Source organism: Anopheles coluzzii, chromosome 3 (assembly GCF_943734685.1).
Source record: "Anopheles coluzzii chromosome 3, AcolN3, whole genome shotgun sequence".
Lineage (NCBI taxonomy): Eukaryota > Metazoa > Arthropoda > Insecta > Diptera > Culicidae > Anopheles > Anopheles coluzzii.
Window position 1 is genome coordinate 2733232 of NC_064671.1, and position 11153 is coordinate 2744384.

The window sequence follows — 11153 nt, forward strand, 5'->3', positions numbered from 1 at the left end:
CCCCGTTACAGACACGGCTCAGATTCAGTGAGGTTTGAATAACATGTTTATTGATCATTAAAATTTTGACGTCGTTTCACCACTCCACTCCACCCCACGCCAAACCGATGCCACGTGTTTGGGTGCCACTCGCCCTACAGTGCGATGATAACTCTACACAGTCCATCAAAGACAAAAATCTGTGCGCCTTGCGCCTCATTTACCATTTTTCATCCAATTTATTCAAAAATATGTACCAAAAATCATGTGCTCTAGGGGAAGAGAAGAACTCATATCAGATAAGAGGCTGAAGGACTGGGAGGCTGACTATCTTTTGTCCGCTTTCGGGTTCGGGCGGGCGGTGGTGTATGGCCATCCATCCTGTCGTAAATTCTTCCGACGGGGCCTGTTAATTTCTACCTTGCCGATACTGGCCATCATGTCGGTAAAAAGAAAATAAATCTGAATGGTACGCGGGGAACGCCAAGGTAAGAGGGTTCCAGTTTTGAAAAGACATTCCTTATCTGCTTCACATTCCTCGGAAATGAAGCATATTGGACGTTGGGTTTTCATGGGTTTGGGTGTGTTTGCAGACAATGAGCATGTTTTGTACACATTCAAGCAGGACACAAATTACAAATCTTTAAACGCCTGAAAAGCGGTGTTGTAGAGAGGGATCAGAGAGGGGCCCATAACGCAAAGGTACACAGAGCGTGGATATTAGTTACATAAATATAAATCAATACAATTGCCAGTGATATGAGAAAAAAGACAAAAATAAACCGGAAGCAGAGAGTGTAGGTTCAAAAGTGCATCATAATCCATTTTTGTTTGTAGTCCATTCAATTCAAGGGCACGCTTTAAAGCTAACCCTGTTGTTTGACTAAAACAAGGCTTTAAAGCACATTAAACACTGAAATCGCAACACTGTGTACGGGGCCTACGGATGACATGGGATTAAATCACAAAAACACAACCACACAAAAAAGAAGTCAAACGATCATAATAATGTAATTAATGCCCCTTATCTCATCAAAAAAGGGTGTACGTACACCGAAGCGCGGTCATCTCCCCAATATTTTGGGACGGCCTGGTGGGGGGATCGGGACCGGTCGATGCCCTTGCCCTAATTTCGCCCAAATCACACACACACACATCACTCCACTCGTCCAACTCGTGTTCGCGATTCCCTTTTTGGAAAGGGCGAGAAAATTGCCGAAATCACGCGCCAAAATTTTCAACCCCGAAAAGCGTATGTCTCCCTTCGTCTTCCGGTCCGGTGGCGATTGCCCATTTTCCCTACAGCACGGACACACCACACCGTACCGGACACCGTCGTACGGCAGCTGCACCTTGTCCTACCGCAACCGTACCGGTCGATGGTTGGTGCTGTCCACATTAGACAGCGGGAGAGAGGATCCTCCCCCCCCCGCCTCGATGTTAACGAACCACCACGCGTGTGGCTGTCATCCGTGTGTAAGGATAAGCGTTGCGGCTGGTGCAGACGACCTTCCCGAATGCCCGACCCCGCTGAGGGAACGGTGTTATCGATCCCAAAACTCTCGCGATGCGTCGTTGTCACGCACCGGCAAGCTCCGTACGGATGGTAGTGGTAGCACACAATACACATACACACATACACACACACACACGGCTCATGATATGCATGATACGGCCAATGGTACACACTTGCCAAAGGTACGGCGGAGACCCAGGCCTCAGTCAGCTGATGCGTTCGAAGGACGATGTGCGAGTGAAAGTCTCCACCAGTGCTCCAATAAAGCGGCTCCGAAGCCTGTATCTGCCGAAGGCACACAACACTGGTCAAAGACCGGACCACCGGAGCCAACTTTCCAAGAATCGATTGAGGTGAGAACCCTTTTCGCTCCGGTTTCCGTATTGCCGACCCCCCATTCCCATTTGCGGGTAGCAGTCTAATCTTTTCAGGGCAAACGCTCAAATCTACACACCCGGCCCCGGCCGGCAGCAGCGTACTGGCTCTGTCTGGGTGGCTCTGTACCCGCTCGAAAAGTAGGTTACTTTTCCGATAGACCATTGACCGGCACCAGACCACTCGGTCGGCTGGCCGGTAGATTGAACTCTACCGTCTCGCCGTCCCCGGTGGACCGGAAGTGGCACCATCTCTGCTGCCTCTGCCTCTGCTGCTGGTGCCGATCGAATCCCTGGGCTTTCGAACGAGCAAAGTATGAGTGTGTACCGACCGGCACAAAAGGGAGCAGTAGCAGCAGCATGTGTCGTCGGTTTTTCCAAATATCCCTCGAAGCGCACTCTCTCCCCCGCCCCACCGAACGCTGTCGGCAGCCGCAACTTTCACTTGTGCAAAAGCTTCAGACGGCCCCCCAGACGACCAAAACGGGGTCGTCCGGGTCCGGGTCCGGGTGTGGAAGATATATCCCGCCCGAATGGAGGCATGTTTTACAATCGTACACTGCTGCGTTGTGTGTGGTGCGCTATCGTTTATGATATTTGCCGCAACACATCCTTGAACTTGAGCCACCGGAGCTTCGGTGCGAGCAACGATGAAGGTTTTAGGACCGGTGTCTAGGACGAGCTCGGGCGGCTCATCGCCACCTACGGCATCGCCCAGCTTCAAGGGTGCACCACATACCGGAACAGTACCGCACACAGACACACAGAGCGGGTCCATCATCACCATCATCATCGTCAGTGTCGTGGAATTGTGGTGCTGGAGATAAAATTCGATGCACCAACGAACATGCTTTTGGGCTCGCCGACGTGCGTTTGTGAGGTCCCCCGCTTCGACGGAGGGCTCGTGGCTTCGACGTAGCTGGATAGTTTTTGGAAGCTTCCGACCGACTGAAGTGCAACAGTTGTGTGGCCCAGTTCTGAATTTGGGCCACACACACACAAGTACGTTGGGTATCGTTTTCGAAATGCGTTAATGATATGATCAACAAGGTTTGCATCATCGCTACCATCACCAGCCTTACTGTTACTCGATGGTGTATCTGTGGCTTGAACTAACCGATGATGTAGACATTCTCGAACCTCGCAAGAATGGCTGATCATTGGGCAAGAGAGACAGAGCGAGCAAGCGAGCGATGAATTTTAAAGCTATGTTACAACAACTCCACCATACCATGAGGAAGCTTCATTCATGCCTACGCTCTCCCATGCTCGAAAGGTAAATTAATGAAATGCATTGATCCTGTGGTGAGCCAGACGACCTGTAGCCGCATTTTAAGTGGTTGGATTTGTTATCGGACAAATCCGCCCGTCAGCCATCAATGAGAGCCCGGGCCCGGGACTCCCTCCGGAAAACCGAACCCCAGCTGATGATACAAATCTCTGCGTTAATGCCTAATTTGCATACTCCCCGGGAAAGGTCAGCCGGGTTTACTTCCAACGCAGGCAGGGATTCGCGCTCGCGCGCTCCTATGTTGTGGTATAGATCGCAACCGTCGCTTATTGTACACAGGTGTTTGTAGTGCCGTAAGTGTCCGCCGTCTGCAAGAACATGGCAATACCATGCATTGCCCTAATTCGCGTATATCGTGCTGAGTGTGTTTCGGCGGGATCGCTGCTGGAAGAATGCGTCAACAAGTGAACGATAACAGCGAAGGGAAACCGTCATCACACACATATCTGTCATGTATCGTCATCGAACGTCGTGCCGGTCCCTCGCCGGTTACGTGACGTCGGCTGGTTGTCGGATTAGAAGCAGCAGCAGCAGCAGCACAACAGCATTATTTATGCATCCGATGCATCGTACACTATTTGTTCCACTTTCGGCCCCGGAAACCCCAACAGTCAGGACCTACGCATGATCGCTACGGGGAGACGCCACACGTTACGTGTCGCTTCGGAACGCATTTGGAAACGATTAGCAATCATCCCTCTGCCGGTTGAGTCTTGGAATCGAAGATAAATTATTATTGGGCCATCGACCCCCGATTGATGGGTTGGTTTGTATCAATGAACGATGACCTCCGGTTGGCAGTGAACCAATTCATTCACTTTCACTGTGTCCTCCCTCGTTGGTGTGTGTACCGGAAACAAGGCATTTGATTCTTTGCAGGAAGGAGCTTATCTGTAACTGATATGTTCGTAGTGTGTAGAATAGCTTACTTTTTCTATGTTAGAACTGACAACAGCTTTGTAGCTTACAATTTATACAAATTAAAACACATTTAAACATTTGAATTGGGTATTAAACAGTAATAAACGACCGAAAGCATATTGTTGTCACAACCAAATAGTTTCCTTTGATCCCTTCTTCCCTTTTTTTTGGAAAGAAATTTATGTTTGTGCATGATTCATTTACAGAAAAGAGCACATTTATTACTGCCATTGCTTAGTGCCGCATTAGTATAATATTAATTTCTACTAGTTATTGCCCTAAACCCCCTCCTTCAGGTCTTCAGGTCTTCTTGTCCTTCCCCTCTACAGAGAGAGAGCTATTGAAATAACATTCTTTTTCTAGCCCCATATCCGGTAGCTACTCGAAACGTTAATGTGTACGTGTCTACCTATTTCCATGACAGGGAAAGAAAAGTCCATGAGAATGGAAAAAAACTTACCAATGAATATAGGAGCTAGCGCAAGGGGCAAAAAAATGAGACCCAAAGCAAAACTAGAAAAAAAAACACACACACACACATACAGACACACTCACATCCTTTTTCGAGATCCTATTTCCCCCTGCTCCTTTGATGGTGGAAAACGTAAAAATAAGCCACGCCTTCATAAAACATTAAAGTGCTAACAATTTTTTTTTTCGTCAGCAATTTATTAACTCAGCCTCTGCTGTCCCGCTCGGGCACGCGGCCACACGCGTAAGCATTAGCCGTCCCGCTTCGGGCACCGCTTTTTTATGCTCATTTTTATAGCGCTCCTTTTGTTTTTACCACCTCGCAAAGGAACGAGGAACCCGACCACGAGAGCAGCGGCACTCCTTGTGCGCAGTTTCCCGACATCCCGTTCTGCTAGTTCGCTGCTTCGCTTCAAGAATCCGGCGAGGTGAGGCGATAGCAGATTTCTTTTCCCGGAAGCGGAAAACGCACAAACACCACCAGACCCGACCCAGAGTCGGTGTCGGAATCGGCGAAGACGCTACACGGTTGAACCGACGGTTGCGCGTCCTGCCCACACCACCACCACCATCACCACACACCACACAGCTGGTACATACATAAAGCATCCCTCTTCCATCGCTCAACACCCCATTGCCACCCTACGGTGGGAGATGAAGTACATATTTCCACACTTTTTCCGCACGCTTCCGCTGTTGGTTGTGATGGTGGCTGAGAACATTTGCACCAAGAACTGAGAAAAAGGCGGCACCATCTTGAGGCGAGAAAAGCGAGGAAAAAACTCTCTGCAAAACGGCGAAAAAATATTTACCCGAGATCCTATCGGTGTATCAGTGTGAACGTGTGTGTGGGTGTGTGTGAGCGGGTGGGGAATTGAGTAGAGGTGCGCTAGTATGTCCTTTTCTCCTACACACCCTACCGAAATAAAGGTGCTATGTCTTAAGGTTATTTCTCAGGAAATATACAACTTCTTTGCAAAAAGTAGTCAAAAGGATTGTCTTTCTCCAAAGAAAGCTCTTCCGCTGCACTCAAAAACGGTTCGAAGGAACCTTCATTCCATGGTGGTCCCTTAATGTTGTTTTTCAAAGATACCGTGCTGTTTTCTTCACAGCCTCCTAAGCAATCTACGTCCAGTAACCGTCTCTCAGCAGAGTCCAGCGCTACCCATCTCTCTACACTACATTAGCACAGCGATGCGATACCCTCCCAGTTGGAGAGCCACGACGAGCTCGCTCAAGAGCGTCGATTGTGGCCAGCAAGGACTTCAAAGACGACAGTCAAAAAGGTGCAAACCTGACAGTGGAATGGAAAAAAGAACAGAAAACGCGCTTCAATCTCGTCGATTCCGAGCGAGATAGGACGAATCGGCGAACTAATGGCGAAAAAAGTATACACCCCAACAAAGAAACCAAGACGTGCGCCCTCCTCTTCCCTCTCCGCTGTGCCCTGCGTTACATACCCGTGCGAAGCAAACGAGGACGATGAACCAGCAACCGAGCGCGATTGCTATATTCGTCCTTTTCGTCCTTCTGATGCGATGTCTTTATCTTCATCTTCCATCCTTTTACAGGAAACTCACCGCGCCTCGCGTCTTGGAGTTGGCGCGGTCGCACGGACTTTTTTTGCGCACTGCGAGAGCGCGCTTCTTTCATTGCCAGGAGCGCACACACACACATACACATACACACCAAAGGCGTTCGTCGCTTGGATTGCTTGGATTCGTTTTCTTTTTATGTTGCGGGAAATGGCACAACCTGCAAAAAGTGTTGGAATCACACAGCGACAGCGCAGCAGGACGCAAAGTGTGTGCGTCTGCGAGCCCCATGTACACAGAAAGCGTTCCTTCATCTCATCGTTTTTTTCCTTCTTTCTTCTCTTTCCCTTCTCACTCACATCCATCTCACGATCGCTAAGAGCGGGAGAAAGTGAGCCCTCACCGAAGAAACGAAATCTCTTGCGAATTGGTGCTGGTTTCTCACCAAACGTCGACGCCGTCCTTTACCAAGTCACCGTCGTCCTTGCGCGCTGGTGTGTTGGTGTGTTGGTGAATGTTTTCTTCCTGAGTTTCAGTCTCTTTTCGGTGCCTGCTCTCTCTCTCTCGCTTCCTTTCTCTCGCGGTCGCGCCTTCTCGCTCTCGCGCTCTCTGCACCTATGCAACTCTCACTTTCTATCGCTACTTCTTTATCTTTCACCCCATCATTGGCGGCGGTGGCTTTCTCGTCCGCTCACTGGTGCCGGGTGGCGTGACAGAGATGGCACCAAACCGGGGAAAGAAAATGGAACATAAATAAAACGACGATTTCCCCCACCCGCCACGGGGCAGGGGTGAAGGATAAGACAGTTTTCACGAGAGAAAAAGCGTCGTTGTGAGAGTTGCCCATTTTCCCTTTGTTTTATGTCCGGATTGAGATGGTGTGTGCGTACGGGGTATGTAAGTATGCGTTGGGCTAGCTTTTATATAGCCCAGCAGTTCCAGCCAAAGGGGAAGGGGCATCCGATCCAGTCCCTTCGGTTGTGTGTAATCCTTGCTCGCTCGCGATTGAAGGGCAAGGACGCTCTGGTAGGGAGGGTGCGCTGCTGCTGCTGCTGCAACGTATGTATGTAAATATTCTGGAGACGAATGTAATTTTCTTTTGCCTTTTGCTTCTTGCCCTTTTCCACGCTTCGCCTCCCTTGAGCGTGCCTTCCCTATGTACAAGCGGCAGGGATTGCCCTCTCGGTCGCTCCTTTTATTTCCTACACATTGCTACACGTTTCTTTCGCCCGGATGAGGGAAACACCCTTTTGTCCACTTGCCTCTCGTTGGACCGCTTGGCGGAAAGGGGGTTCAAGGCGAATTTTTCTTTCACTCTGCGTCTACACCAGGTCGCGCGCGCGAAGGAAGGGCTCATCGCGCGCACATAAACCGAAAGAATTTGACGCCGCGCAGCACACGGCTGCTGCCTGAGTTTTCGATTCGATGTCCTTTAGGACGGATCGGCCGGTGGTGGCCGAAGGAAAAATTTGCAACCCGCGTAGATCTCGCGCTCGCGTTGCTATATACGAAGGGCGTTTAGGTGTATGTGTGAGTGAATGTGTGTGGGTGTGTGTGTAGCTGGTTAGTGATAAAGCGCGATAAAACTGTACAATTGTGCGTGTATACATCATGCTAAGCGGAAGGATTCCACTGAGAAAAAAGCCCTCCCACTACGGCGCTGCCGTGAAAGAAAGTATTGCGCAAGGAGAAGGCAATAAGGAGTGGGATGTTCTCGGTCTTTTTTATAACTCTCCATCTCTTTCTCACTCTATTTCTCTCTCTTTCCGGTAAAGGAGTAGGATTATTTTTTATTACCTTTTGCTTTCTTTCATTTCCCCAATTTTTTTGTGTTATTGCTACACGATCCCGTCGTCGTCGTCCTACTAGCGAACCACTACTACCAACCAACGGTGCGCCAACACTTTCACGGCTTTTTTTATTCGTTGTGCCTCTTCACGGAGGGCGCTGCTGCTGCTGCTGCTCGTATTATATATTCGTCGTTTTTATTTATTTTTTAAATATACACACGGCGGAGGATCTTTAGCGCCCGCTGGTATATCCTTTCTTGCGAGGGCAGCTTCCTCGCTTGTAAGAAAGTAGAAAGAAACGATAGCTCTCGCATCCTTGCCAGAGCGCGTCTTCGTTTACTTTCGGCCGTTTTGCCGAATGGTGGTGGGTGTATTGGCGTATATTTTTTTGTGTGTAGCCATTTCTTCGCTGCTCATTATTATTTCGCATTCGCCGAAAAACGGGAACAAGACATTCTGCGGACGCCTTCGAACTCATTCCGTGACGCAACACCGTGGCCAACGGATGAATCGTTTTGCCTGGCTGGCATTAGAAATGATAAAAATCTAATGGTGAAACAAAAAACTGTGAAGTGAAATTGAAGTTGATAAAAAGTCCCTTCATTCCAGTGTGTTTTAGTTGAATTATCGCAAAGCAGTTTCTGTAAGAAGTGAGATCTTAAAAGACATTTTGTGTGACTTGGAAACCTAATTTAATGTAAAATTGACAAGTGTGTGATGAATGCAATAAGATGAAATATAGTGAAAAGTGTATAAATTGAAATTGTGAAAATTCAACACTCAAAATTATGTGAAATATTTTGGTAATGCAGTTTGAAGAGCCACCTTCCGCACGTATCTTTGCAGCAAACATGCCGTTTCGCCAGTTGAGATAACTAATCAGAAGGTAATTATTGAAAAATAAATGGAACGTTTTTACAGATCTTATTTCGAAAGAATTCTTTAATTAAAAAATATATTTCACTCATGTGGTGTGCCATTTTGTTAACAAAACAAGATCGCTTGATTGAAAGCAACAACACACTATAATTTTCGATTAATTCAATCGTTTAAAATAAGATTGTAACGTTCCCCAATAGTACATTATCAACGAGTGCTCGGTGATGCAGTACTGGTGACGTTGTTCATTAAACTTAATTTCAACATTAGCTACTGAATCAACGTTCAGGTCGTTACCCCCGATACGTATAAAAGCAAATTGATCATGGGATTGATTGTTTTTTTTACTAATTTGCTATCAACCTCCCCCTCCCCACACACACACACACAGACACATACGGCATAGAACAATCTATCGAATGCATACATGATTGTTCGCAAGCAGGGCTTAGATGATTGTTTCCGAATATGCTTTGTTGTGTGCTTAGTCCCTGTTTTCCCATCTCTATTCCACTGGTACAAAGCGACCACTAGAGCCGCCGGTTGATCGATGGGGCGATGATGGCTGCGGCAAGACGGGCAAGAGTTGTCAGTGCGGAAAGAAGGCGAAGCTGCTGAACGTTGCATTTTGGTTTACCACACACATCGTTGCATTTTTATTGCGAGCGGTAGGAAATGATTAGTAGTGAAAGGATTTCTGGATGATTGGCTAGTGAAATAACGCATTCGTCAATGTTTCATCGGTATTAAGCTGAGAGATTGCATTCATGAACAGAATATGTATTTTTGTTGCTACAAACTACACAGAAATATGAACAACCGAATAATCGGCATTTGAATTTTAGTAGTTTAACGAACATGATTTTTGCTTCGACTCCTTTTATATGAAAGTTCACAATTTGTATAAGCTTAAAACTATTCGAAACCCCTTATTCATTTGTAGTAAGTTTTTTTTTGGTTTGAGCTCAGATTCTTGTACAACGAGTAGGTGTAGCGACCATGATTTGCAACAATTTATGCACTTTTCCATCCACTTTGCTAACGATCCGTGTCAAAATAAAACTGATAAAAAGGGATAGAATGTGTGAACACGCTTCGAAGACCACACCGTTTCGAACGAGAAAGCGAGCGAGCGAGCGAGTAAAAGAAGTGCGAGATAAAACAGCAAAGCGAAAAAACGGGATGGAATGCCCGTTGGGAAGAAAGGACAAAAAAATCCGTTCCTGAACTAGAAACGCTCCGCGTTCGTAATGCCCACGCAAGGATACGGAGGTCACCGGGTGTACCCAACAAGCGGCCACCATGTACCATCGCAATTGCGCGTCAAATGTATATGTTTTCTGTTTATATATAATCACACACGAGCGCACCAGCAGCTTGCCCCCAAACACACGACAGAAATGCATAAAAGAAAATGGAGTGAGATCGATTTGCATAGAAAGCAAGAGACACAAAAAGAGCGAAGAAGGCCGAGAGAGAGAGACGCACACACGCACACACACACAGACATGCAAAAAGAGTGCAATAATGAGCAAAATGAGGAGAAATAGCGCAAAAAAACAACGCACGCACGTTTTCCTCTCGAATGTGGCTCGCTGCGTTCGCCGATGCATCGGTGCATCGCGGCAATAAATTTCAAAGATGTGCATAGGCGAGATGCAGCGTCGAGTTGGCTAATGTGCGTACGCACCCACACTGCGATGCAGCTGCCATACCGCAGCGGTGTCTGGGCAGGGAGAGTGGCGGAGCAGGAACGATGGCGGGATGATGGCATGCTGCTGCGAGGCGCGCCGAGCGTAGGGCAAAAAGAACGCAAGTGCAACCGCGGACAGGATGCGGCAGTTGCAGTACAACCCGGGGAGTATGTGTGAGCGTGTGTGTCTGTGTGCGGGAGCTGATCCTTCGCTCACGCCTTTTGCTTTTTGCAATCTATTTTTTCTCCGCCACGATGCCACGACCTTTTGCCTGTCGCCACCGTGGACCGAGGCGGTGTGCGCTTGTGGCGTGGTCCAGCACGGCGTCAGTGCACAATTACCAGCGTCAGGGATAGGACCGGAGCAGCATCAAGACCAGTAGCAGTGCAGCAGGGATGTGAACTGTGGCACGAGGCCCTCCGGTCCGGATCCTGACCTGGACCTGGTGTTCTGCGTGCGGATCGATGTAAGCGCCTGGGAAGCATCCGTGGAGCACACCACACCGTTTCGTCTTTGCCTCGATTGTTCCGTTGCCTTTTCGCGGGTCATCCCCCCCCCTATTGCGGGTACGTTGATGCGATTGTGGGGTTGTTTTGCGTCCCTTTTTGCACACCAAAGGTTTGCGCTTCGCATGAGTTTTGTATTTTCTGTGCCGAGTCGCAACGCGTCGAACGCACTGGACAGACGTTTGCTTCTCGTTAGG